The following is a 27,434-nucleotide window of genomic DNA, read 5'->3' as shown; positions in this document are numbered from 1 at the left end:
AAGTCTTCCTTTGCAAAGATCCGCTTTGCAGCCCTTCAGAAGCTGTCACACAGCTGACAGGCTTTCTGTAAAACTCTCAAAACCAGAAGCTCATACACAGACTCTAAATTTCCCAGCATCTAGCTGTGGGCAGACTCGTTTTCCCACAGCTTCTCAGTTGCACAAAACCTCTCTTGTGCCTAAGCCCTGTTTCTGGGATGCCCAGGAGAAAAGCTATTAAAAAGAACGGCCTGAAGGGTGCAATGAGTTTTTATTTGTGCATAATTCACCACCCTGTTCCCATGGGCTCTGCTACAGCAGAAAATAAGCCTTTCCCACTGACAGTGAAAATCCTACAGAAGTCTTAAAACCAGTTACAAGACACCAGGCTTTCCTGGCACTCTCCTACACTTCATGGCAGCTCTGCATTGAGGTAGAAAGAACCGTCCTACTTGAGATAACACAGTGGGTAGGGTTGGAGTAACTCGGGAGCCTGTCTTTGTCATTTGTCATGAAACTCCCTCCCCTCATTCCCCTATCCTGCAGCCAACACTTGATTTTTATTGCTGGGCTGGTTGTCATGGAAACAGCCTAAAACCAGGTAAGGTAATGTTGCAAGGCTAAATATAAGCAAAGCATTGAAAGAACTTAGGCTTAGGACTCCCTGGTGGCTGCTCTGGGAGCTCGTGTAGCACTGCTGTCCAAATGGGATCCAAGGAGGCTGTTCAGCTGCAGGAGGCCACCATGATTTACAATTGTGGGGACAAACTACTAGAAAATGACTTAGCTGGTTTTAGAGAACTTCCAGTCCAATAGGCACAAGGTGGGTGGCAAGGTCCCACGGAAAGGAAGATTTTTTGATTTTCTATTTCTTTGCTACAAGTGAAAGCAGAACTCATGTTCACTGTTCAATGGTGTGGTCTTTCAGGATGCCTTACAGCCTGATCGTTGCCAATACCTGTCACATCACCCTTCCTAATGCTACAGAGTAAGTGTAAGACCTTTAAAACAGAAAAATGAAATTATGTCCTTTGGGAAGAGAGCAGGAAGGAGACTCTATGAGACTCTTGTCCCAGGCAATATGTGAAGGAGAAGTGTCCTGATGGTCCTGTGGGCTTTTCCTTGGCCCTCTGCGTAACCTTTATCAGCCAAACTGGATATGAAATGTCCTAAATAAAAATCAACATGAGGCATTAGGATGATAATGGTGCAAAAAGTCCTTCCCTGAAAGGTTTTAAACAGCAAATGAGGGTGTATGCTGGAATGATAATTTAGCTCATGGCAAATGGGACTTGCCTGTGACAGCAGAGCAGGTCTGGCTCCACCAATGAAGAAGAATCTGCTGATGCTCTCAGTGGTGGATTTAGGACCAGCAGGGCCATCAGCGGTAGGACCTAAAACTGAAGCATTCTTCAGGGCTGTGTTCATCAGGACTGTAACCACTCATCCTGGCTCTGGAGCTGGATCTCGAGGGTCAGCTCCTCTGCTCAGAGCCACACACAGTGTCAAAAGTATTATTTTTCCCCAGTTAGGCAAGCTGTCCAGACCGTGCCCTCATTTATCCTGTAATAACCTCGCAACATTAGCAAGTGTCTCCATGGGGATCTGAGGACATTTAGCACCTCTCAGAGGGGACTGAGATTTTGCCAGGTCTGGCCCTAAAGCTTTATTTTTCTACCAGAAACTCTTTTTTGCAAACAGTTTGTGGAAGCTGTCAGTAACCCTGATGGGCTGAAGGTTGTTAGCAATTTGGTTTAACAGCTCCTTGTGGTTATTTTTTTCCCCCTCTGCCCCTTAATTGAAGTGGAAAACAGAAATTCCTGTCAGCATGTGTGCATCTGCTTCTGAAATCTGCCAACAACATCACATGGCATTCACCGTGTCTTGGAGACCGGTGGATCCCTTTCCCAGAAACTCTTTTTGGTGAGGATGGTACAGACACTTCTGCAAGTCCCCTCCTCACTAAGATTTACAGGACACTCTGGTAGCGATTAGGAAAGAAATGGTGGTAAGAAAGATCTTCTAAGGTCACAGTAGGATTTATGAGGGTATTTTTTCCCAGGCTCAAAATAGATAACTTCTATAAACTCTGCAAAACAACTAATGTGAGGTCTTGTGACTATCGGATAGCTCTCAGGAGAAGTCTGTCTCTGCCATGAACCTGCTGAATGGTCTTTAGTGACTCATTTTGCATCCCTGGGCCTCTGTTTCACCATCTATAAATTAAGGGTAATGGTAATGATTTCCTTTCCAGTGTTTTGAAAAAATATTTACAAAAACAGTTCAATACACAAGACTGTTGGCAAGTGCTGTGATTCTCTCTCCTCTCTAAACGCATAACTGCGTACTTTTCATTTAATGTGCCTGCACCAATGTGTGGAAAACAATGTGGTCTGAAAACGAAAGAGAGAGCTCCAAGAGATGATATTTGGAGTTGCCCAGCTGTGTTTCTAACATCGTGTCTCAGATGCTGGTCTGGTTCCAGAGGGAGAAGTTCCTTCCAACCCTATCTGGAAGGGAAGAAAGCCACTGTCAATAAACACATTTGGGGTACTTTTAATGAATTTGGAGAGAACCTCTTATTTATTTCTTCAGGGAAGTTTTGAGGCAAGCCAGCTACAGGCTGCAGCTGGGGTTGGGTGTGCGCTTACTAGATCTCTAAAGGAAAAGATTTCTCTGGGAGCTTTGTCTAAGCTGGAAGACCTATTCTATACATGATGTGTAGTCCCAGCTACTACGTTCTCTGATTTAGGGGTCAAATGACAGCTGAGGGGCTGGCACAAAAGATTATGTGCTAAAGGAATGGCCACATTCTGAGGTTGCAGAGATGACTCATGCCATCCATGAAGAAGAGTCCTCTGTGAGGGCAAGTGTGGTCTATGTCCATTTTTGTGAACGTGCTTCACAAGTGTTATGGGTGGCATGCTGAAGAGTGAGAGAAGATGAAGCGTGGTACAAGGACATGCAATGCAAGCTCAACTGGGGGAGCTTGACTGAGGAGCTGATGTGGGTGAGGCTTACATAGGATGACTCTCATGCAAATATCAGATTTGGATTACCCCATTTCAGACCATCTTAGGGCTGCTCCAATTTATGGGCTGTCACCGCGATCAAGAGGAGAGTCATCCAAGGAAAACCTTTAAAAACAGGGTCATCAGAGCCTTCTCTGGCGTTAACTTTATTTTGGGGCTTAGATCTTGGCTGTGCTAAAGCCAATGAGGGGTTTTACTATTGGCTTCAGAGTGGTTAGGCCATAGGATCTCTCCTTCTTGAGGAAGTTTCCAAGCTTGAACACAAAACAGAACAGTAATGCAAAGGAGCTGCTGTTTTCTATAATTGCCTTCATTGCTGACGTTCTATTTTTCTTCAGTCAATCAACTCCTGCCTTAATTATACTTTAGAGAACCTATGGACACCAGTATTTGCAGGGCTGATTCCCAGAAGCATTTACAAACCTGCCTTGTTTTTAAATGGACTGAATTGTGTTGCCTGTTAAAATAAATGCACTTGTCAAATCTCTTTCTTCAACAGCCTTGCCTTACACCTTGCCTTGACAGTGTAATAATGTTTGCAAAAACAACCTAAAGGCGACTTTCTACCTACAGCCACCCCTCAGTCCTCAAATGAATCGCAAGAAGGGGGTGGGGGAGTGAGAAATAATAAGCCTGCACTCTGGGGTAGTGTCACAAGGCTCAGGCCCTTTGGCATCACTCACAAAGACTGGTGAGACTAGGAGAACTGTATTCACTTGAGAAAACGCTATGGGAAAAGAAGCTAAGAGGAACTGATGGAAATATTCCATTATCAAGGCGAGGGGAGAAGCCATGTGCTTTGTTGCTGATGTGAGTTTTGGGGCTCTGGGATGGATGGGATGCTTGGCACATGATGGTTTCCCTGAGTGATGTGCTCTGCCTAGGAGCTGGATGTGTCTGTCTGGTCCAGCAGGTGTGGTTTAGTTTCTCAGCAGCTCAGACAATGCTGAGGTTTGATGTACTGGGATGAGGAGAAGGGACCAGGCAACTCCTGACATGGGAAAGGAGAGTTTGAAAGTGGAGGTTGGACATAGCTGGTAGGAAAGCCCAAGCATCTCAGCCTTTCTACTCTTGTAGAAAGAAGTCCCTGGAGAGTCATGCCCATATTCTCCAGTTGCTCCATCCATGGTAGCAGAAACCAGGCTACTTCTGAAGGCTTGTACATAGGCAAAGGAGGCAGTGGAGCACGGCTGTTTTGCTGTCCCCTTGCTGCCCCTTGCCACTTTAACAATAGCCTACATGTCAGGAAAGCATGGATACTACAGGGAACATGATCTTGGCTTGTAGATAGAGCCAGCCACAAATCAAGATGGAGTATGGTTACCCCGAGCATAAATTATCAAGTTATGCAAAGAAACAGAGGAACCATCCCTTGGATTGGTGTTAAAAACTCATTTTCCCAAAATCTTGGGATGTGTTGATTTTCCAGATTGCTGATGACCCTTCTCTTCTCTGTCTTGTAGTTTGTTTGCATTAGCTCTGTAGGAGAGAAAGGTAGATGCCTAAATGTCTTAATGAAACACATCACAATTTTTAAGTCCCACTGTGACTTTGTGCCAACATACATAGGGATCATGTGCTTCAGGATGGGAGTCTTCAATCCCTGTTTCATGGAGGTGCTTCATATTGGTTATAAGAGTCTGTGGAGGTCTCTGATGGCATCATGGCTTCACTAGATGCCATACAAAATGACAGAAGGAGGGATCGGTGTCTTCATGTGTAGGGAGGCTTAACACAGGAGGAAAGGGATGACACCTACAGAGAGCGGAGTGAGGGATTTACTTAACTTCCAGAGTCTTTGGGGACATTTATGGCAGAGTCAAGCTTTGAACTCACATGCCTTCATGTGCAATCAATTGCTTTAAGCACAAGACTTGAAACAGGGAAGTTGGGATGGTGGGGAGCACATCATTGGCCCATAGTAAAAGAGTGAGTATTATCTCATGTATTAAAGTGCTAATGTGGGATTTTTTACTTTGAATATTGTCTGGAGTCACCAGTGTCTGCTGTACCTGGGAAGATGCCTTGATTCACAGCACACACAACATACTAGTGAGGTTGTGCTACACGTTCTTTGTGCCTCATCCATGCAGTGCATGAGTCACTACAACCCGTCTTCTGCTCCCTTCGCCCTGGGACCCTGGCCTTGCAGGGGAGGTCAGACTGCAGCAGGACCTTCCCCACACAGAGTTCATGCCGAGGACAAGCCTATGGGGATCTCAGAAGCATGGGATGATCAGAGGAAGCCCTCAGCCCTGCAGTGGGTGTGGGTATTTCCCACATCCATTGCTATCTCCTGAACAGAGAACAGGAGGGCTCACTGGCAGGGAGGGCTCCTTGCTGGATGGTCTGTGCTCCAAGACAGTCCCAAGTTCATGCTGCCTGCATGCTGCTGCACGTTGGCCTTATGGCTCCCCAACAGCCTCAGTTCAACCTTGCTTCAGAGGCACCAAATGCTGAAGGGCCTCTCGGGAGGTTCAAGACTGTGCTCTGGGGCAGGGTGACAATAGCAGTGACCAGTTGTCTTGTAGCACTCTCCTTCAGTAAATCCCCAAGAGATTTATATGGGAGAACTGAGTCTTATCTTCACAACAATAATGGAGAAACCATGGATCAGAGACATGACGTGAGTTGTCCAAGCTAATTTAGCAAACTGGCAGCAAAGACAGAAAAAAAAAGTTTATTTTCTTCTACATATCAGTCAGATAGATGGAGCCGAGTGCTTAAATCCCATGTTATTATCTGTTTTCTAATGCAGTTGTAATGTAAAGGAAGAAGGGCAGAGCTCTGGGGAGTCAACATGAATGATACCCCCCCACACCTCATGATCAGATTTACTCTGGGATCTCCCCAGCTATCAGCTTCTGGATTTGAAGCCTTTCCTTGTGCCCCTTCAAGAAAGAGGCCCAAAGGATTGGCACTCGCACACCTCCTGGTGCAACCAAAGAGTTAAATCACTTCCCATCACTGTTTGAGTGGGATACAGAAACAACTTTTCCTACTGCATCCGCAGCTGCCAACAGAACTCAGTGACAGCTTTATAAATCACACCTGAAGCAAATAAAAATGCTGTATTCAAAATGAGCCCTTATCTCTTCTTGTTTGCGTTTGGCTATTTTGTTTCTAAAGGTCACGGGTGGAAGCAGAAGGAGCCGTCACGGGGTGATGTATGTTGCCTTTGGCACTGGGTGACTAATATGCTGTTAGGGCACAGTAACAAGAAAGTGAATGGCAGAAATTGGGGGTGGGGGGGCGGAGAAGAGGTGAGAAAAGTTATGAAGCAAACACAAGTTTTAGAAGTTAAAGAAAAGTGAAAGGGGAAAAAAAAGAGATGTATCTGCATAACCTCCAAAACCCATGAACCTCCATGCAGCTGTTGAGGAAAAATGGGAAGGACAGGTGAAAAACAAGGATTTCAGCCACCTCCTGTCTTATTTCTCAGTAAATGATGGAGAATTGCTTTTCTTTTCTGTCCAGAAGGGGAAGGTTCCCTTTTACCTGGTACTTCTCGGAAGCCATCTTAATCTAGTTTGGACGCTAGCTGCACACCTTATCAGGAGTCATCATAATCAAAATGCCATTTTTACTTATGTAATCACTAACCTTTCAGCCTGGAGAGGAGGTGGGAAGTGGGAGGGCAGCTATTACAGAGCAGCAGCCATCACACTTGCTAATAAGGTAATAAGAGAGTTCAGAACAGAGAATTTCTCTCAACATCTGAAACGCCTCTAAAAACTTCTGTCTGGGCTGGGTCATCACTTTCTGAATGGCATTTGATCCTGATTTCAAAGCAGTGGATGATGCAAAACCCACTGGCCCACTGTTTTAGTGATTAATACCCCAGACTCTAAAAAATTAGGGATTTAGCTGAACCTGAATATGCTAGGTCTGTGTCTTTGGATCTTGTTACGTCTCCTCCTGATAAACTATAACACCTGCTGTTAGGACAACAGCAACACAGGGCAAAATCTCAGCAACCAAAACCCTCCTAACTCGTCTGAAATGGAAACAATGATATTTACAGTACTTAGCAGTGATTTGACTAAAAGGAGGTTTACTTACTTAAAAATAATATCTCTGGGAAAATCAGTGAAAATGGATTTTGTCCTAGTGCAAGCAAACTGTTCCTCTCTAAGCCTGGTATCTTCTAAACACACACTCAAAGAGCACATCAGTTGTCCTGAACTGCAAGAAATGCCTAATACACAATGATTTGTGCAAAATACACTATGTGCCTAATACATAATGATCTGTAGCAAAAACCCCTTTTCCTTTTTAAAAAAAAAGCACACAAAACCCCAATTTACTTAAGGTCCCCTGGCAAGCCTCGGTGTTGAAGCAAGCAAGCAAGCACAAGTAAGACCATTTTAATGTATGTCAGTTTGGGCACCACAAACCTTAGTCACCTGAGAAAATTTAAGCCAATTCTTGTCCAGCTCAGGAACTCAAAGCACTTTGAAAGCATGAAGGAATTAAACCACATGTCTTGTCTGAGGTAGGTGAAGTATTTTTATCCCCATTTTATGGCTGGGTAAACTCAGACAGTGAGAGGTTAAGTGACTTGTTCAGTGTCACAGTTGGTTGGGGAATGGAAGAGGTGAAGCAACAGGCAGAGGCTGACCCGGGGCGTGTGTGTGTGTGTGTGTGAATGTGTTTTTATGCACACTTGCTCGAGTTTATTTCCCTGTAAAGCACATAACTCCATTTCACAGAGTGCAGGTTTAAAGTACATGCCTTGTGCAGGGGGTGGGAACGGAGCCCATGGGTGAAAGAATCAAGATGAGGTCAAACAGGAACACAAGGACAAGTTGGCACAATAGTAGCTGGATAAAAGGATTAAGGAGTCGGCTGGGCTGTAGAAACAGGAAACACTGTCTCTGAAGAGATTGGAATTAGTTCAAAGTGCCCTGCATGGGATGTAAAAGCCCTGGGCTTTGAGGGGAGCAGGCAGGCCCAGCATACATGTTTAGATGTGACCCAGCAGACCTAGAAGCAGGATAGATCAGCAGTTCGGGCCAAAACTCTAAAACTAAGGAGCCAAAATTCAGATCTTGCTTCTTTTGATGCCTTCTTGGGTAACTTGAGCAAGTGACTGACAATGGGAATCATCTGCTTTCTGTTAGAAGTCTAAAATAGGCATGAATCAGCTGACTACCCATGGCCAAAAAAGGTCATTTGGAGGTGCCAAAAAGCATGGGACTTTGATATAGGTCTGGCAGATATGACACAAGACTTAATAGGAACCCAGTCCTCCAGAGCAGTAGCTGGAGGTCATGTGGACACTCTATGGCTTACCAAATGATACTAGATGCCTATTTAGGCACCTGAATCTTCCCTTTTACTGTATGATGACCACACAGGTCAGTGTGTCCATGTGAACTAGAGCTGTCCATGTGTGTATGGCCAATTACGTTTGAGATGTCCTTGCTTCCAGCTGCTGATTCATGTGGTCCTGGGTCCTTTCTACCAGCTCCATGAAAATGTGTTGACTTTTTTTTCCACACTAGGCACCTTTATTTAGACAACTGAATTAAACCTTTAATCAGTACAGTCAATGTATCCCAAATAATAGTTCAGGTCACCCTACAGGTCACCCTACACAAGTACATTTGGTCTATATTGATGTTTGGCTGACCTTTCAACAACTATATGGGAAATGTAGCAACACAGAGGGACCGACATCCAGTCTAAATTTGCAGGCTAAATGGCACTTACAAAGTTAGATGAGACAAATCCTACATTTAGACACTTGAGTGCTCTATTTGCATTTCCAAACTTTGAAAAGGGTTTGCTGTAAATACAGCAAAAAATAGAGGTGACTTGCATTCTCCATTCAGCCTCTTAGTAGTTGCAGGTGCTCTAGCATTTGCTTCGGGAAGATGGATTATCTCAGACAACAGTTAAAACAAGTCAGCGGAGCAAGATCATTGTCTGGACTTGGGAAGGGATTAAAGAAGGGATGACCATTAGCCTGGACAGATAAGCCAGTACCCTATGACAGGAGGACATGGCAATCTTACTCTGCTTGTAGTGATTTACTATTTAAATCTCATACCACTCTGAAATGTTGACCAAAATTAACTGCTGTCATTAAAATATGTTCAGTCAGTGGAACAAAAACTAGTTAACTATCTCCTACACCAGAAAGGAAACTAAATTATTCAATGCTCTCAATCAGACAAAGCAAACAGAACGAACACATGGTTTAGGAGCAGTGCTGAATAACCCCTTGTTAACGTCAGGATAAAACAACCCCTGGTGAGGGTGCAGATTTACAAGGGGGGCTGTAGGGAAAGAGGCCCAAAGGTGATGTCAGCTCTCCTCCATTTCTTGTTTCTCCTGTTAACTTTTCTCCCTGTCAGCACCATGAGGCCAGAAATAGTGCCAGCATCACGCAAAGAGAGTGCAAAATGGGGTATGCGAGGAGAGACTGAAACTCCTTTTTGTGGCTGCTGGGTCCAGGGTGTCTTTGGATACAAGTGAGATTTGTGCATCATTGGGTGGCTGGGATGTCCCTGATATATCTGGAGCTATGGCAAAGTGTGTGCTCACCTGCTGTGGCTCCAGAGAGGAACCACACACCTCTCCTTACATGACTTAAAATACAGAAAGTATCTTCTGTATGTATGCTTACATGAATGAAAGAGAAAATCTGAAATAATTTTTGGAGTGTTTTAGATATCAAGCATTTAATTTTTTGTTTTAAATAATACTTTGACAACTAATTATAAACAAAAACCCACCAGTTGGCTTAGGTATGGAATAAAATAACTTCATTTGCAGCTTAAGAATTATTTTTAGGGTCGTGCTTTTATTTCAGCAAGAAAAAAAACCCCTAACAACTCATTTTAAAGTCAACTTTAAATAGTTTCCCACTCTTTATTGCACTTCCTTTGCCCCACACCCCCTCACTCCAGTTCTATAAGCTTTGTTTCCTACTTGGAAAAAAGCCGACATGCACCCTCCCCTGAATATAACAGAACACAAAGGAAAAAACAATTTTGCACAGATTTAGGTGAGAGTAAACCTTTCCTTTCTGGAGCAATCACAGAGTCAGTGCCAGGCTCCTTTCTCAGGAACAAATCTGAGCATACAGAAGACAGAAAGTGCAGACTGCAGCATGGATGGAGCCAATCTCTAGCAACGGGTGGTTGATGTGGATGCTGGTACCTGGGGGATGTTATCCAGTCTGTGTCTGTATGCCCATGTGCTGGGTGTCACTGCCTTGGGAAGATAAGCAAACCAGCACAGAGACAACCAGATGAATAAAAGAAATCAGTACTTAGGGAACAAAGATTAAACAGGGTGTTCATACCAGACTGAATCTCAGTTGCAACTCCAAGATCACTGGTGATATTTAAGCAAAATTGATTCTTGTGATTGCAGAACCTGGTATGGAGGCAAATGAATGCTTGGAAATACCTTCAACAACCAAAAATATAACCAAGGAACACTAGTATGAAAAGAAGGAACCACAATGATATTAATAACTGAAGGTTAACATTTTGCCTGGGCCATTGTGTTTTGGAGTTATGATCTTGACCAGATATTTAAGGGTAGAAGGAAAGATATGTTTAGGAAGATATTTTAGGAAGAAACTCTTTACTGTGAAGTTGGTGAGGCACTGGAACAGGTTGCCTAGAGAGGTTGTGGAGGCCCCATCCCTGGCAGTGTTCAAGGCCAGGTTGGATGGGGCTTTGGGCAACCTGGGCTAGTGGAGGGTGTCCCTGCCCGTGGCAGGGGGTTGGAACTAGATGGGCTTTAAGGTCCCTTCCAAACCAAACCATTCTATGATTCTATGACTCTATACTATCACAGCAAGCTGAGTTTCTAAAGGCCGATATCCAGCTCTTGCCTCTACTGTAGAGGCTGTGATGTGGTTCAGCATCCTGTGTGGTAAAAAGGATATGCTGATTTCAGTTCTCTTCCACACTTTTTTATATTACATACACATCCTAGCAGAAATTGTTTTTTACACAACATCCAAAATGCCCATTCAGTTGTGACTTTAATTTACATGATTTAATGACTCTTACTCCACATAGGTATCATTTGACTTATGATCTGTGGTTTCACTCCTCTTTTTTCAAAGCTACATGAGCCTACAAATCCCAAACATGAATTCATCCATCACCCTCCAACAGTGATGTCAGCTTGCTGCTATGGAGACAGTGACATCATGAGGATGTCCGGCAGATGAAAAATTTCAGGTGATGAAAAAGCAATGGGGATCAAACACACTTCTCTGAAACACTGATCCTGTTTGATTTTCCGTGCTTGTTCTGAACTGAACAGAAACTGTGCATTGTAGAAGAAATATCCCATTTTGAATAGAGAGGGAATATTTGGGTTTTTGTGCTTGCTGCGTGTCTGCCAACTCAGCCATAAGGCAAGACAATTTTTCTTAAACCAGCGGTTCAGGGAGAGCAAGAGACAACTTCAGCAGGTGATTGACTGAGTATGTGGAGAACAAAGCTCACTGGAAAAACATCTCTCCTTGGCTATAGAAGAATCTTAGGAGCTTGTTTCAGCTGTCAGAGTATGGATAGCGGCACCCAGTTGGGTTCCTTCAGGTGTCTTCGACATGCACAAATCGTTGACAGACCTGACACAGGGCCAATGGGAGACCTTCAGGAGCTGGTGATCAGCCAGGCTATCTGAGGACATCTCAAATGGCCCTATGTGTTGATCAGACCCCTGATGACTTATCTAAGATCCCACAAAAGGACTGTGACAGTAAGCTTGATCTCCGCTCTGTTAGATGTTAAACATCTCTGCTCATAGCTCTGTAATTCCTGCCAGCTGTGGAGCAGTACCTCCGAACCTTCCTCTTTGGCAGAGTCCATATCCTCACCTGCAGGAAGTTGGTTCAGAAACCGTCTGAAAGAGATCTCAAAGATCATAATCCATACCTCACCCAAGGGCAGCATCAAATACAGAAATGTTACCCAGGAAATATTTATGTAACTCGTATTTAAATCCCTAATAACAAAGGCTCCATGCCTTCTCCAATGTGACATATCCTTCTACCATATTACTGATGTCACTAGAAAGTTTTCCCAAAGACAAGATTCATGTCACGTCTCTGTAAACTTTTGCTGTTTAAACATCTACCTATGAACTTGTCCACCTTGGGTCCTTTCGCAGTCAATCGAGTAAGGGTCACTGGACCCATTTTAAATGTCTGTGTCAGGATAACATACTCCGCTTCTGTGACTATCTTCAGCAGCACAAAAAAATCCTGTCCCAGCTATTTTATTATTTCCCTGGAAGAAGTATTCTGCTTTTCCCACTCGGTGTATACGGCCTATCCACTTTCTCTTTGCAGATACATGTTTAAGACAGTTCTTTGATTTTTTTCCTCCAATTATTTACTTCCAGAATGAAGAATTATTTCCTTCACTCTTTGTTCATGTAATTTTTTCCAAACCTCTGATCACTTTTGCCCCCTCCCCATCCCTAATTGATTCAAAACCATGTTAGAAACCAGCATCATGATAAAAATTAGCCAAAAATGGTGGGTTAGAGAAGCAGAAAGACATATAATATAATAACAAGGCCACATAATAATGAATTTTAGAGATTTGTCCTAAATGGTACCTGTTGGCTCTTCCAGATGGGCCACCTTCAGATAAGAAAGATTTGCTTTTCTCAAAACCACATTTAACCCTTGACTTTTCCACAGAGGCTGCCAAAGAGATGACTAGTAGCTCCAAAAGAGCAGTAGTGGTTTGGACAAGACAGGCATCCATCTAGAATGGACCACCAGCTTGTCTTTATGGAAGATATCAATCCCAGACACCTCTGGGAACTGACCTTCTGATGCTGTTGGCCTTTGCCACCTTGGAACCACTGACCCAGAAGAATGGATGAGACTTAAACCCCATTTGCTAAATATTGAGTTCGTATTGTTTTTGTCTGATCCTCCCCATTGGGATTCCTAATTGAATTACTTGCGCCGTGTGTAGCACTGAGGCAGTAATTACAGAAGATCTTGCATTCGGCTGTGCTTCTGCTGAGGCTAAGCAAATAGGATTAGAATTCTTCTTCCCAAATCTGCAGTGCAAATTAAATGTTTATTCTTTCATGTAGGGAAAATGTCAGCTGGTTCAAATTACCTGTGAAAGATCTCAAATGATTGGGAATCATGAAAGATAAAAGTCCAAATTCTGATTGAAAATGTTCTGTAGGTTTGGGGGGTTTTTCCACCCTTTTTCTCTTTTTGGATTGAGACCAACCATTAACTGAATACATTTATGCTATTCCTTTTTTTACTTCTTCTTCCTTTTTCTTTTTTCATTTGTTAAAGTCAATAAGGTGCTCTAGTCAGAACTGATCATTTTACTTTTATAGCCTGTAAAATTCCAGGCTTAAAAGGATACTGTCAAGTCAAATTTGACTCCATATTAAGTTTTGGGCTGGGAGTCAAGAGACATGAATTCTAATCCCAGTGACCTGCTGTGTGACCTGCTTCACCTCTTTGTACCTCGGTGTGCCTCTAGGTAAAAGAGAGATACAATGCTCCTTTCTACAATGACCTGCATCTCCCATGATGGTCTCACGCTTCCGGGCACCACAAGACAGCTGTGCCCCCTTAAAGAAGAATGGCATGGAAAGAAAGGTTATTCAATAGTCAAAGAAACAGGCTGCGGAGCCACTTCTAGCATTATGGGGCCAAAGCTGTCCCTATTGCAACTTTGCTGACGCCAAATGGTGCTGAACATGGTCCAAAGTGTACACTCCGCTTCCTGAGGGACGTCAGTGGTGAAACGCAGCCAGTTAGAAAATGCAACCCAAAGAAAATCAATCTCTGTGCTCCACCTGTGCAGACAAGTTTAGTCACATCCTTATCAGTGCTAGTCCCAGCTCTGACCTCACACATTTTTGGAAATCACTGATGAGGCTGCAGGAAGGAAGCCAGTTCTGTGAATCCTGCAAAATTCAACCTCTTTTTCTGTACCATCCTGCATTCTATCTTGCTTTTGAGGGTTATTCCAGAAGGAGGGCATGGAGAATATCTTATTGCATGATTGTGGCAAAGCAGCAGGTGTCTTCTGAAGCAACTCCTTTGTGTTCAGTGCTCTGCCAAAGCAAACACTTCTCCCCTTCTCCTCCCATAAATGCAGCCTTTCTCCTACACTGTAAATCCCCCCACATGCAATAAGATCAATTGTCAAAAAAAAATGAACATCTGTGAGTGGTGTGTGGAGCATGAAGCAGATGAGAGGCCACAACGCTACCTGAGGTTGGTGTCCAGCTACAGGGACTGTGGGAACCAATAGCACATCTGATCTAAGCTTGACCACTGCCAGGTTTGTCAATCTAGACTGACATGGCCATATATGAATGAATTCCTGCTCACTCAAGCAATAGAAATACCCACCTTGTAGCTACCTGTAGATTGAGGAAATTTTGCACAAACTTGTTTACACTTGAATTTGGCTTTCCAAGAAACCCTACCTGGCCAGGGATGGTGGATCCCTGGTGGAGGGGTGCTAAAAGAAACAAAGTCAGAAGGGGTTTCTCCCTCCCCCAAGTCAGGGCCACTTGGGTGATGGACCTTGCAGGATGCCTGATATATGCATGCACCAGCCCCAGTGACAGATAGTGACTGACTTACTCTTCCAACTCAAACAGACCATTGCTTTGCCCATCTGCAGAGAGGGGAAGACTTCACATCCCCCATTGCTGAAGCCATCACCTCTGTTCTGTTTCAGATGGAAGTAACAGGCCATTTATTTTGGGGTAGAAGATATGAATGTGACTGTTGGGATTGGGGGAGGCAACCTTCTGACAGACAACGTCTTTCAGTGCATTCCTTCATGCTCCTTTTTCAATGCAGCCCATGATGGTGTTTAACCCTCTGCAATGTCCTATCCACCCAAAACAGCTGTGGGCTGCCCACCCAAAGGGGAAATCCACACAGGTTTTGCATCTAATTGGTGGTCCTGCTGAGCTGTGCTGCACCCCAATGCTCTGAAAACCCCTGACAGATATGGCTGAGGGCCAAGCGACGGCTTGAATGGCGGTGATTTTACAAGACCTTCCTTGTGTGGCTATTTTCATGCCCCCTTCCTCACTCTGGGAAACACTAGGGGACGGCCATAAATTTGTGATACATCATCGCTCGCACTCTCGGCTGAATGCAATATTCCCTCAGCGAGGCTTCATTAAGAGGAAATTCATGCCTTAAACACCTTGCAGCCTGCATTTTTGACAAGTCATCACATTTTTGTGTGCCCTGCTTTATTTTAAAGCCCCTCTAGTAATGACATTCCTGAACAGGGGCTGCTTTGCAGCTTGCAAAGGGGGAGCCTTTGTCATCTGGGAGCAGAAGAGAAGGAAAAATGTGATGTAGAATATCTATTACAACGCAGGGAAACAACCTGTTGTGTAAAAATTTTGCCTTCTTGGACACCCATACTGCTGTCCCTTTTTGGCAGACAGTTCAGGACAGAAAGAAACTTCATGTCTTAAATCAGTAAGTAAATTATCACACATGAGGAGGGCATGCTGAAACCTGTATAATGGCAGAGAGTATTGATTTATCTATACAGGACCCTGTGGGGAAGACGTCTTCAAACTTCAGAGCCCACCCTGAATTGGCATCTTTTTCATTGCAATGTTGTCCCGGCCCAACCAACTTTGCTCATAGGTATCAGAGGTGAATCCCTCCAGTCTTGCACTCTTCAGGATCACCTGGGAGAGCTTTCTATGACTCCTGTGCTATTATTTTTTGGTCTATTTGCAAGTGTCTATCTCCCAGCCCTTGGCAAAGTTGTGTCCACGGCAAAGTTGTGGCACAGAGTGATTAATAGCTTTAACCATGGGCAGAAAACTGACTCCAGGGGTTCTCCCCAGAATTAAAACAACACAAATCAGGACAGAATGAGAGATCTTTTAAGAGAATTACTTTTATTTGAGAAATTAAGTAGAGAGGGCAATGATTTCCAGCCTGGATGACTAAGGAGAACTACCCAAATCCATGTGTAGACATCAGAACAGAATGATCTGTCTTTGTGGATGGAGATCCTGGGGATCTTCACTGACTGGTGGATTGATAAGTGATTGATAAGTGATTTTGATTTTGGTTTTACCTCTATTAAACTCTCACAGCAACAAAAATCAAACAAATATAAGGCCTCCTAAACCCCAAGTAGCCACCATCCTCTACCAATACCTTTACCCAATACCTCAGCAAGACTTCAGGGAGAAGAGTCTACTTTAAAGACTTCAAAATCCTGCCATATCTCAAAGCAGAGAAATCTGTTGTGTCCTGAAATTTTAGATGAGCTGTGGACCCAGTTGTAATGATTTAAGATGACCATTTCCATCCAATGCATTTAACAAATATATCTCTTACACTGATAACCTAATGGGTTATGTGAGCTTAAAGTCAAGCAGATTTGCTTAAACTAGTTTCATTAGTAATTTAAACTAATCCTATTAATGCTGGACAGAATAAAACCAAAATGTGCTGGCAATCCCTGATATAGCTGTGCTATGAGTTAGGAACCAAGAACTGGACAGCTGTGATGAACATCTGCAGACTGCTACCTCTTCAGTTGTAACTGTTAGCTTCAGAGATGATCTGCCTTAAATCCTGCGTGTCCTCCTCTTCCTGCTGAATTCCCTCTGTAAAATCGTTTAATAACAGGAGAATTGTATGGTACATTCTGAAGTCTGCCATGTCAGTGTTTAGGTGAACCAAGTTTAGGTGAATCTTCACCTCCAGTCCATCCTCTGCCCAATCTGAGCAAAAGATGGCTATGAACCAGGGTAACCAGGGTGTACTTAGCACCACAAGTTGAAAAAAAAATAATGATTTCACCATCATCAATTACCCTTAAGGAGCACACCACTACACAGAGCAGATTCACTGAGACCTGAGTTCACAGGCTCTGTGAGATTCACACTGTGTAAGAAGTTTCCTGACATTCAGGTTGAAGTCATCAAGTGATCTGATGGCCAGATAAGACTGATGTACAACCTGAACCCAGCTTGGGCCTGGGGAAATGGCAGGGAGTGCACAGAAATTAGAAGAACTAAGGATGAAGCCCATGAGACTTAAATAGGACTGTAAGTGGCCTCAGTAACCTGCTATCTACTCTCTATCTACTTTTTGCAAGCTGTCTGTTTTACAAACACTGCAGGTTCCATGCACAAACCAAAAAATGACTTCTCTTGCAACCAGCGCCAAGGATGGACATTGCAGGAAAGTCTCAGGGGGTCACTTCTAACTCTTTGGTTTTGTACCACCAGTGAAGATCCTGCAACTGGGACCTTTCTAATCATGTGCAAGAAGGAATTGATTATGTTCCCATAGAATAGAAAAGGGTGAGACTAGTGTGCTGTCTGGGGTAATCATATAATCACAGGCCTCATGGCTGGTAGGTCAACTGAGCTGAGAAACAAGACTGAAACCCTTCAGATTTAGTGACTTCTTGTTGCGAAAAGTGGTTTCAGTTCCCCACCTTCTCAGACCAGGATGACTGAGTTGTAACCACACATACCTACAGCAGTGAGTTTCACCATGAGGAGGTGGAACTCAAACACACAATCCAGATAATGTGGCTTAAAACTGTCATCTGTTACATGGTTGTGCGAGTGTGCTCTTTGACCACCCCAACTGCAAGGTCAAAGCTCACCTCTTTCCCATTAAGAGTTAGCTAAGCCAGAGCACATCATACATCTGAAGACTATGCACACGGACGGGTACTATAGCTTAGTTGTTAGCTGTGAACTCATTAGGCCACTAGACTTAATCACAGGTTCTCTCTCTGAACAAAGCAAATAAATATATTTCTATTCTTCATGATTTTATAACTGCCCATATATTATTACTGCTATTATTATTAACATTATTGCTACTACAAGCAACTTACTATCTAAATTGTAAATTCCACCTTTTCCTGGTGATTTATCATTCATTTGACTGTGAAAATTGGGCTGAAAATTTGCAGTTGTCCAAGGCAGATTTCAGTCTGAAGACATCTTGCCACAGAAATGCCCCTTTCCTTTTCTTGTGTGAGATGCAAGAGGAGAATTCACCCTGATATTGCAGTTGGAGAAAGTTCAGCTAAAATTCAGCTAAATGCGTTTTCCAAGAAGATTTTGTTTTGATATGTGATCGTTGAAATGAGAGAATCTGGAAGAAAGATTCAAAGCATAGGTAGTGCACTGCTGCTGCCTGTCCAATCTCTGCAGTATCCTTTCTTTCTGGACCTGAGCAAGGGCATAAATCATGGAAAAAATAAATACTCTAGGGTTGAAGACCCTAGTTGCATGTGGTCTAAAAGGGAGGAAGGATCCATGGATCTAACCTCACATCCTCAGACTTGGAACCCTCCGTTAAGCTGTCAGACCCAGACTCTAAGGAGTATTTGAACACCAAGGTCTCCTGGATGCCAGGGGGAGTCAGGAACTTAAGTTGCTTAAAGCACTTGGGCCTTGGTCTCACTTCTGTCCTGTCACAGTGCTTTACAAAGGCTAATGGTCTCAAGAAGACTGTTAATTATGAATAAAAAGGATTGATGATGCTTAAAAACAAAATCAGTTAAGTCAGCACCAAGAATATCTCTTTTTATTACAGTTTAAAAAAAACACATATGCTAAGAAGGGGGAAAGAAATCCACCTGAAAACACCAGCTTCAAACTAAATGGGATTACAGAAAAGCTTTCCCCAAGGGAGGCGACTGCAATGGTCAGGTTCTCCACTGAAATACATGGAAGAGGTCTTTGCAAGGAGGCTGGACAGGAGCAGAAGGTGGCAGAGGCACAGGCTAGATTAGGTGACTTGTTTAAGGTTTGCAGGGAAGGACAGTAGACTCGAAGGCTGACTCCATACCTTCTGACTCCTCGAGCTGTGCCCAAGCTGATAACCTACATCCTTTTCAATCTTGCTTCACTTTTCCCTGAAGACCTGTTTGTAAATATCTAAATACTGCTTGAAATAACGTATCTTGCCTTTGAAGACATTTTAATGTTTGCTTTTCTTCCACTCCATGGATTTCTTCATTTTCTGTCCCTTTTCTTTGCCTTCAGTCAAGAGGATGGAATAAATTAGCAAGCAGCATGTGAACCTCTGCTCTTGTTAGTTACACCTAAATACTACTAAGCCTATTAAGTTTATTCCTGGAACTGTCCTGTGCTACCACCCCCAATAACTTTTCTGTTCAGTAGATTTCATTTCCTTTGTTCTTACTTAATTTACTTGCAGCCAGGGGCTCCAGCAACCGAACCATTAGCTTGCTGCTAATTAGCTGGCACTAACAGCCTCCCGTTATTCGGGAGGCTTGGAGAATGTTTGCTCGGAGTCACATGGTGGGACAGTCTTTTAATAACAGCCATCCTGTCTGGTTCTGCCTTACCCCTGGCTCCTCGTATGGGTATCCAAGCTGAGTCCACCAGCACTGCTGGGGAGTATTTTGATAACAGATGAAAAAAGGAGAGGAAGCTATTTTGTGACAGTCTTTTCTCTGGAGATTGTTCCTCCTCTGGTGTGTCCATGAAGGGTCAGGGATGATATGAGATGTGATTGTAGCTCCTGTCACTGCAGAAGGAAAGGAGAAGCAACTGCCTCCCTGCTGCAGCAGGAGGTCCGTGATGCCCCCTACGCTGAGCATAAAACTCACCCTGTTATCTGCCACCATATGCTCCTCACTGACGTCCTCGATTTGGGTATTCACGTCATGGTGCTCCTCTCTTCTGCTCAGGGATATTAACCGTAATTGCCAGAGGGCTGGCAGACGGATGTCCCAGCGCTGGGGAGGATAACACATCTCTAGTTGGTGGGTTTCCCCATCACCTCCTCCCAGCGCTGTATGGGGGGGGGTGCCACCCCACCCTGTGGTGTGACAGATGTTATCCTATTGCACAATCTGGAGCATGAACCTTGGGTATCGGGCTTCCAGGAACTGCAGAGGTTAGGACACACACCAGCAGGTTGCAAAGAGCTGCAACCCCCTGAGCATCTGCCCCACTTGCTAGTAGATCAGGTGGTGTTTTTTCTGGCAAGTGGAAAGGTCTGGTGATCCAGGGAACCCAGTAACCCTCCCCCAAACCCCAAAGATGCAACTTTTGGCACTTGCCAGTCACCAGGTGCCTCTCTTCCCTCAGCAGCAAAACAGGAAATGAGTCAAAGAGGGAAACACACACTCACATGAGGAATTGCCCTTGTAAGGCTTGAGAAGAGACTGCCTCGGAGGTGTTTGTTATTCCTGGGCAAGGAGGATGCATCTGGACACCATTCCCTGTGATGACATGGCTGTGGGCTGTCAGCAAAGGGTGGGGACAGGTGGAAAAAGCTGGTGTTTTCTGACACCTTGTTTACTTGAACCCTTCTGGCTCGTGATGATTCCTCTGAATCCATTTTTCAATCATCTGTAATGAACGTCCAGTGCCGGGGGTGCTCTGCACTTCTCAGAGACCTGAAAGAGAGTGCCAGAGCTGCAGCTTTTTAATGAAAGCACTGGCATCTTCTCTGTGAGGTGCCAGGTTCCTTCTGGGAGACACCAGTCTCCCTCCAAGGAGAAACACCATCATATTTTTTTAAGGTCAGCTCTTCAGAGCATCACATAGAGGGAGGCAACACCTCTGGCCTCTGGCTGGCACCACGCCAGTGTGCCCCTTTCACCATGGCTTAGCTCTCCTCCACGTGTTTCATATCTTCCCCTCTGCTGCTAACCTGGCAATGCAAGCTGCGTGCAGAGGGAGGAATGGTATCTACTCCAACATCACCTCGGGCCTGCCATGAAACTCAGTTCACAATCAGTCAGCCTTATAAATCCTACACCCTTGAGCTGAGGGACTTCTACAGCCTCCAGAAGGGGAGAAGCAGCACATGCATTGTGCCTGAGCAGGGCCCGGAGCTATGGGTGTTTAAGGGTTGCACTGGTGACCAGAGCAGAACACTGTGGTGCTATGTGTTTTCCAAAATGCCCTTCCTTTCCCACCTTCATGTCCCTCTCCTCTCGGAGAAATTAAAGCATTTTGCTGTGTTCCTGGCTCTGCTCCAGCCTCTCCGCAGAATCCAAGTCAAAGTGGGAGGCAGCTCGGTGTGACTACTTATCATTTCAATGACGGTTGCACACCCTGGCTCCCAAGAAGGGAGGAAAAGGCAAAATGTGTCTGTGTTTCCTGCAATACGGCTATTATCATCTCCCCATGACCTTGTTCAGGAAGGCATAGGAAAGGAGGGGGGGGCAAGCTGCAGGAGAGTGAAATAAGCTTTGCTGCCTGTCAGACCCTGTGCTGTTGTAGCCACTGCAGGTGAGGAGGTGCTGCTTAATGCGATGCGGGGGGGGGGGGGGGGGGGGGAATGTCCAAAATCACCTTTACTGACTTGCACAGATGATGCATCTGAACATCGCTGGCTCCCAGTGAGCATTGCAAGAGCAGAGCAGCCCAGCAGGAGGGCACGGTGCCCAGCCAGCATTGCGTTAAAGCCCAGGAGGGGTCACTTTGGCACTGTGTGCTCCTGTCCATCAAAGATACCTGCTATTCCGTGTCACGTAGGCAGGCTCTGTTCCAAATCTTCTTCCTCCCTCACTGTGACTTTACATCCATAAGTTTTGGTGGGTTTGGTTTATTTATTTTTTAACAGAATAGAGCTTTTTCTTTTTTCTTTTTTCTTTTCCCTTTCTTGCAGGATAAAAAGTTTGTTTAGTCATAGCCAGACTGGAATATTGCTTCAAAGAACGTTTGTGGCTGAGATTTAGCTAATAGAAAACACATAAGATTTAGTGTCAACATCTTTATGTGCATTTCTATATGTGTATATACATATGTATGTCTTTTATATATATGTGTGTGGGTGTGTATATATACATAAAGTGTTATATGTATGTGTACCTAGTTTCCACAGAATGTTTTCTATTTGCACTTATATTTAATATACATGTAATTGTGTATGTATATGTATGCTTGCATGTGTGTGCGCGTGTGTGTGTAAATAAATGAATATATGTAAGCAGAAAGAGGGGGGCGTATGTGATGTAATGGAATCACATAATATCCTTTTAAATAGTTCATGGTTTCCCTGTTTCCCTCATGCCCTCTGACTTCCTCTATATTAATAATATATGGCATAATTTTGGCCGGAGCCAGCTAACACTTCCCCATACAGGACTCAGTGCCAGAAAGGGACTCTCTGCTTTGGACACAACTGCCCTTTTTGTGGGGTGAGAAAGAGAAATCAGCTCTGCAGGTGTGAGAATTACCAAGCCACTTGCCCTTGGGGTGATAGGATTGACCTTGAGCCCTTTCAGTCTCTAGTACAGACACCCTTAACGAACCACTGAAGTCCAGTTGATCCTTTGCTCCTGGGAGGAGATGACAGTCCTGGTTACTAGTCGCCTTCCTCAGATTTTGGGTTCAGTGAGTGACCTGAGCACAGTAACTGTAAGTTGCAGTGTGCTCAAGCATTCGTATGTGATGTGTTCTACATCCTATAACTTATATTCTTCTTCACTATAACACCTAGAATGCTCAGGAGAGGACTACGTATCTCTTCTTCAAGACATACCATAATATACTATCTAAACCACACAAGCTAGAATTGTTCATGAGGGTTATATTTCTACCCAAGCCTGAAAAGGACAGATAACCTTCTACAAGCGAAGACCTGCTTTAGGCCAGATTCCCAAGTTCATATTCAGAGAAAACAAGCAACTTGATTTCCATCTGAGCTGAAATCAACACAAGCTGCTAGGCTATTTCTGCACTGGTGCTAAACCTTGATTGTTATTCCACTGCCTAAATGCGGATGCAGGACATCACACTTAAGAGGTATTTTTGTTTCGTAATTTTTTTAACAGATGGCAAGAAAGACTAAAATAGAAAAACAGAAAAGGGTTGCTTTAACATTGGTGTCCCAAGTATTTAAGAGTGTGGTAGGGCTGGTAACATGATGGAAGATGACTGCAGTGTGTTGGGACATGAGAAAGGAGAGAGACCAAGAGTAAAGGCTGGGGAAGGTGTAAGGCAGCTGCAGTTGATATTTGCTCCGTGAGTCCATGAACCCAGCCTGGATGACTGACAGGTCATAGCCATGCAGGAGCATGGCCACCTGACTCTGGCTGTGGCACAAGGGGATGATCTCTGATAAATATGCTAAACTGGACCAGTATTCCAAGACCACTCATGCAGCCCAGTCTTCGAGCATTAATCTGGGCTCAGAAAGCACTAGCGCTGATGGACTGCACAGTTACCTGTTCCATGGCCCATTTTCCTTTCTAATGCAATGGAGTTAATGTTAATTCTTGCACACAATAAGCATGAGGACGGTGGAGACAACTTCTGTTAGAAGGAGTCGACATGAGCGGGAAGCTTCGCCCTGAACTACGGGCAGGGCAGGGTTTCCAGCTTGTAACTGATAGACCAGAGTCCAAATGAGGATGTTTATCCAAGAATTAGCATGTGTAAATCTCCTCTACCCCTGTTTATCTGCCCTTTTTGCTCAAAGCCACGTGTTTCTTCCTGCTTGTCTAACAGTCCGATTGCTGAAGCATGGAGGCTGCTGGGATCCGGCAGATGAGTCTCACGCAGACATCTATGGCAGGAATGGAAAGACCACAAGTGCCAGCTGAATTTATACTGTGCAGGTACATATTAACCTGATCCCCTACTTTTGTCCAGTAGAGAAGGTCAAACAGTAGGTATAGAATTGAAAGGGAAATATTTTATTTAGATGAACTCCAAAACTTAAATCAAACATGACTGCTCTCCTACAACACTCTGATTTGTGCTTTTGGTTTATTTGTGGGGTCTTTTGTCAGAGTTATCTCAGTCATCATTGCCTCGAAACACCTGTGGTGGGATTTACTTGAATTTTAAACATCATAACCTGAGCCAATCACCTTGAATTGCCTTCATGATTAAAGGATGGAAGAAGGCATTTTAAGGAAAAATCTTCTCCTCTTCTTTAGCAGGAGATGAGGACAGCAGGTCCTAGACTCTGCAGTCTGTGTTGTCATTGAACACTCAGGGTGATCATCTCAGACAGGGACGTCTGCAGTGGAGATTGTTCTTGGAGGCTGTATCTGCTGGCATGAATACCATCCACATTGTTTCTGATTTTTCCTGTAATTAGGATTTCAAATCCTGCAAGCACTTTTGGAAGTATTCTAATAACTGCTCCAGGAAAGGTTCATCAAAATCCCTGAGGAATTAAAGTTATTGGTTAACTATCTGAATAGAGAGGAAGGACACCTACAGTTAAGTCCTACAGAGACCAGGGAATGTGTAATTAAGATGTGAACTCCTCACCACGGGATGTTTTTGGATACTCAAAGTTGACATGGGCTCAGGGTGAAGTGGATGAATTCATAGAGGTTGCATTTATGGAGAGTTATTAAAAAGAAAGACAGCCCTTGTATTTCAGGAAGTACTTGAGCTGTAAATTCTTGGAGGCTGGGAGAATATTTGGAGAATTATCACTACGTGCTTTGTGTATCCTTACACTCTTTCCGAGGCATCTGCATTTAGAAATGGTACTGGCCATTTATGGAAACAAGATCCTGGGCCGGATGGGTCTGTGGTTTGAACCCGCACAGCCATTCTTATGTCCCTGGCTACTAGCAGCAGATGGGCTGATGGAAAGGAAGTACAGGCTGGTGTTTTAATAAATAAGTCCATGATAAATAGAGTCCATAAAGGGAGTGAGTTTAACATTAAGTAAGTTCAAAAGAACTGAGGTGAGTACAAGGTGGAACTGTTAATCTGTGGGTTTTTTGTTTGTTTGCTTTCTATTTTCTCCAGTTATCAGCTTCACACATGAGTATTACTTCCAAATGCTGGATATTTGCCAAATCAAGAGGATCGTACCTCTCCTTTGGGAGTGAGAATGGTGGGTGAGGAGGGTAAGAACATGTCTCGAATAATTCCATAATAACAGAAAATGATGAAGGTAGGGATTGGGGTATTTTACGCCACTTAAGGAAAGGCTACAGAGTGAGCTCAGTGATCATTAGCCATCAGGGAGCCCACACATCGGCTCCCTAAGGCTTCATCAGTTCCTCTGCTGGTAGTCCTTTATCAGCCCTGCAAGTTCATCTGCTATGAGGTTTTCCTGACAGACTGTACACTCATAAAAATGCGGTTTAGACTTCTCAGCTAAGCAAGTTGGATGTGTGTGTGTGTGTAAGATGGACCTCAAGGATTCCTGGATGTGTTTCTCCAAGGCAGATGGTTGCCAGTCAGCAAATGGTTACAGGTGCATTGCAGTTATCCCCTTGGTGCATTGGCACTTTGAGTGAGAGACCAGGGAGCTCCTGCTTCTCCCTGCACACCAGAGGGTAAGGCAGAAAGAGTAGGTATTTAGTCACCCTATATATTCTTATTAATGACTTTACTGTTTGAGTATGAGAACATGCAGAGGTGGGATGGAGATATTATTTATACACGGTTCCTAAAACTCATTTGTCTTTTCACATTTATCCCCAAACGCTCTTCTTCCATGTTTAAACCCAAACAAGGCAGATTTCACTTCAAAAGTTGGCTGTGGTTCAGCAGTCACTTCTGTTTAGTGTGAGTTGCTTTACATCCTGCAAACAGCTTGTGTTACACAGTCCATATGCCTCACATTCTCAGTTCAGATACTCTATTTGACTTTCCCATCAGTAGTTCTGCAAAGCAAGTAAAAGTCTCAGAAGCAGCTCAGTTTGTTCAGTAATGCAGCCATACAGCATTAAAAATTGGGGTTTGTAATTACAAACATTTATCTTACCAGGCAGAAAGAAATGAGCTGCTATTTCTAACTACAGCCATGATCAAAGTACACCAAACGGTATTTATATTCAACATACAATGTAGACAGATTTGAAACAAACATTGTATTCAATAGAGAAATAATCAATTGGTAGAGAGTTTGAAGATCGATTTATTTTATACAAATAGAGTAAATCTGATACGTTGTACCCTACCTGTCTCTGAGGACTATGAAGCACACCAAAAGTGTCTAGCTCATTTGTAGTTGAACTTAGCCAGCTGAACTTAGGCAGAATACATCCCAGCCCTATACTCAGCTGTTACAGTCACTTCTCATTTCCATATTCTGGACAAGCTGACTTTCTACAATATAATCCAAGAAACTGCGAGAAAAATATTAGTACTTCATATTCCTCTTTGAATCTTTCCATGATCTTCATGGGCATGGTGACCCAATGATTTCAGCTGTTAGCTACATATGTCAACTGATAAGCAAATGAAACTTCTACAGAATCTAATGGTCTTCCAAATATAAACCATTACTTTCTGGGGAAAATGACAACTACAGAGAGAAGCAAAAGTAGAAACAGTCCCCACTCAAGACATTGGTAAAGAATAAGCCTTTCCACATGCCTCAGTTTTTATGATGTGTGCATTGTGTGTGCTCATGTCTTTGCCAACTCAAATGGACAGACCTAGGCAGCATTTCAATGGTTTTTCAAAGCTGGATTTAAGTCATATTTTGTTAAAATCCTGTAACAAGTTTTGACCTTTCCAAGAATATCTTGGATGTCAGTCTATGGCTCATAATTTCAAGGTGGCAGCAGGAAAAGAACCCAGATCCTATTGTTTACAAATTGCTTCAACATAATCTGGGAACGGTCTTCATTAGATGGTTCCAAGAAAGGTTTGTGACATATGTTCAAACCTTGTTTATCCAATATGCTAGAGGTTGAACTAACACAAAAAACTAATGGCCAATGAACTAAAATATCACTTTAGTGGAAGTTCATAACAAATTCTGGTTATCTGATTAAAGGAAAGGTTCAATGGACTTCAATGGACATACGTGCTTAACAAATCACAGAAGTACTCCCACTAAGTAGGTCGTGTTTGACTATACTGTGAGTTCAAATCCTTTTCCTGGGTGCACCAAAATGCTGCCTTCAGATGACCCAGATGTATCTGAAGACCCAGTTATTCAGGCAAGGGATCCAGCATTGCCTGACATGACTTGTAGCCGTAGGGGTCCTTGATTTACGGGTGGCTACAGATGCTGGAGTATATTAGTGACAGCAGCTTCCTGCATCACCTACTTTTGGAAAGGACTTCAGACTTGGATTCTCATTGACTTAATAGGAAATTATTATTTGAGGAAAGACAGGAGGCAGGCTTGAGCTTTCTTTGGGAAATTATTTGCATGACTACCATTTAGACACTGGTCCCAAAATGTGGAAAAGTGCCAGGAGAAAAGCAGTCTCAGTGAACATGTGAAGGCCAGGGAAATTAATTTTATTAGGTAAGAAGATAGCCAAGCTCCCCAGGAACTATCTCAAAGGCATTTCCTCCAATTGTTTAGTCCTTTTAGCATCACAGATTCTCCCTTACCCTCCTGCCGGAGTGTTTGCTGGGAACAGTCCAAAGGCTGGAGACATTTGTCATGGAAGTGGCACGTAAAAGGCAGCGTGTCACAGTATCCACTGCATGTCAACAGAT

The 27,434-nt window shown here is 43.7% G+C and overlaps 2 long non-coding RNA genes across 10 annotated transcripts in view; both read left to right on the top strand.

Annotated features, from left to right (window-relative positions):
* The window catches only part of LOC142600638 (uncharacterized), a 184,167-nt gene that overhangs the window by 45,210 nt on the left and 111,523 nt on the right, over nucleotides 1–27,434 (top strand). The window lies entirely within an intron of this gene.
* The window catches only part of LOC142600637 (uncharacterized), a 37,590-nt gene that overhangs the window by 7,254 nt on the left and 2,902 nt on the right, over nucleotides 1–27,434 (top strand). For 2 of the 8 annotated variants that reach the window (XR_012834234.1, XR_012834233.1), the window contains exons 3-5: nucleotides 7,324–7,506; nucleotides 11,104–11,221; nucleotides 12,697–12,912. This is a non-coding gene — a long non-coding RNA (uncharacterized LOC142600637). Of the gene's footprint in view, nucleotides 1–7,298; nucleotides 7,507–11,103; nucleotides 11,222–12,696; nucleotides 13,281–13,513; nucleotides 23,487–27,434 lie in introns of those variants that run through there. The other 6 variants (XR_012834237.1, XR_012834230.1, XR_012834232.1 and 3 more) reach the window with 4 other exon arrangements.

The sequence above is a fragment of the Balearica regulorum genome, chromosome 2, assembly GCF_011004875.1.
Source record: "Balearica regulorum gibbericeps isolate bBalReg1 chromosome 2, bBalReg1.pri, whole genome shotgun sequence".
Lineage (NCBI taxonomy): Eukaryota > Metazoa > Chordata > Aves > Gruiformes > Gruidae > Balearica > Balearica regulorum.
The sequence above is the reverse complement of the archived record's forward strand: the minus strand, read 5'-3'. Positions and strand labels throughout refer to the sequence as shown.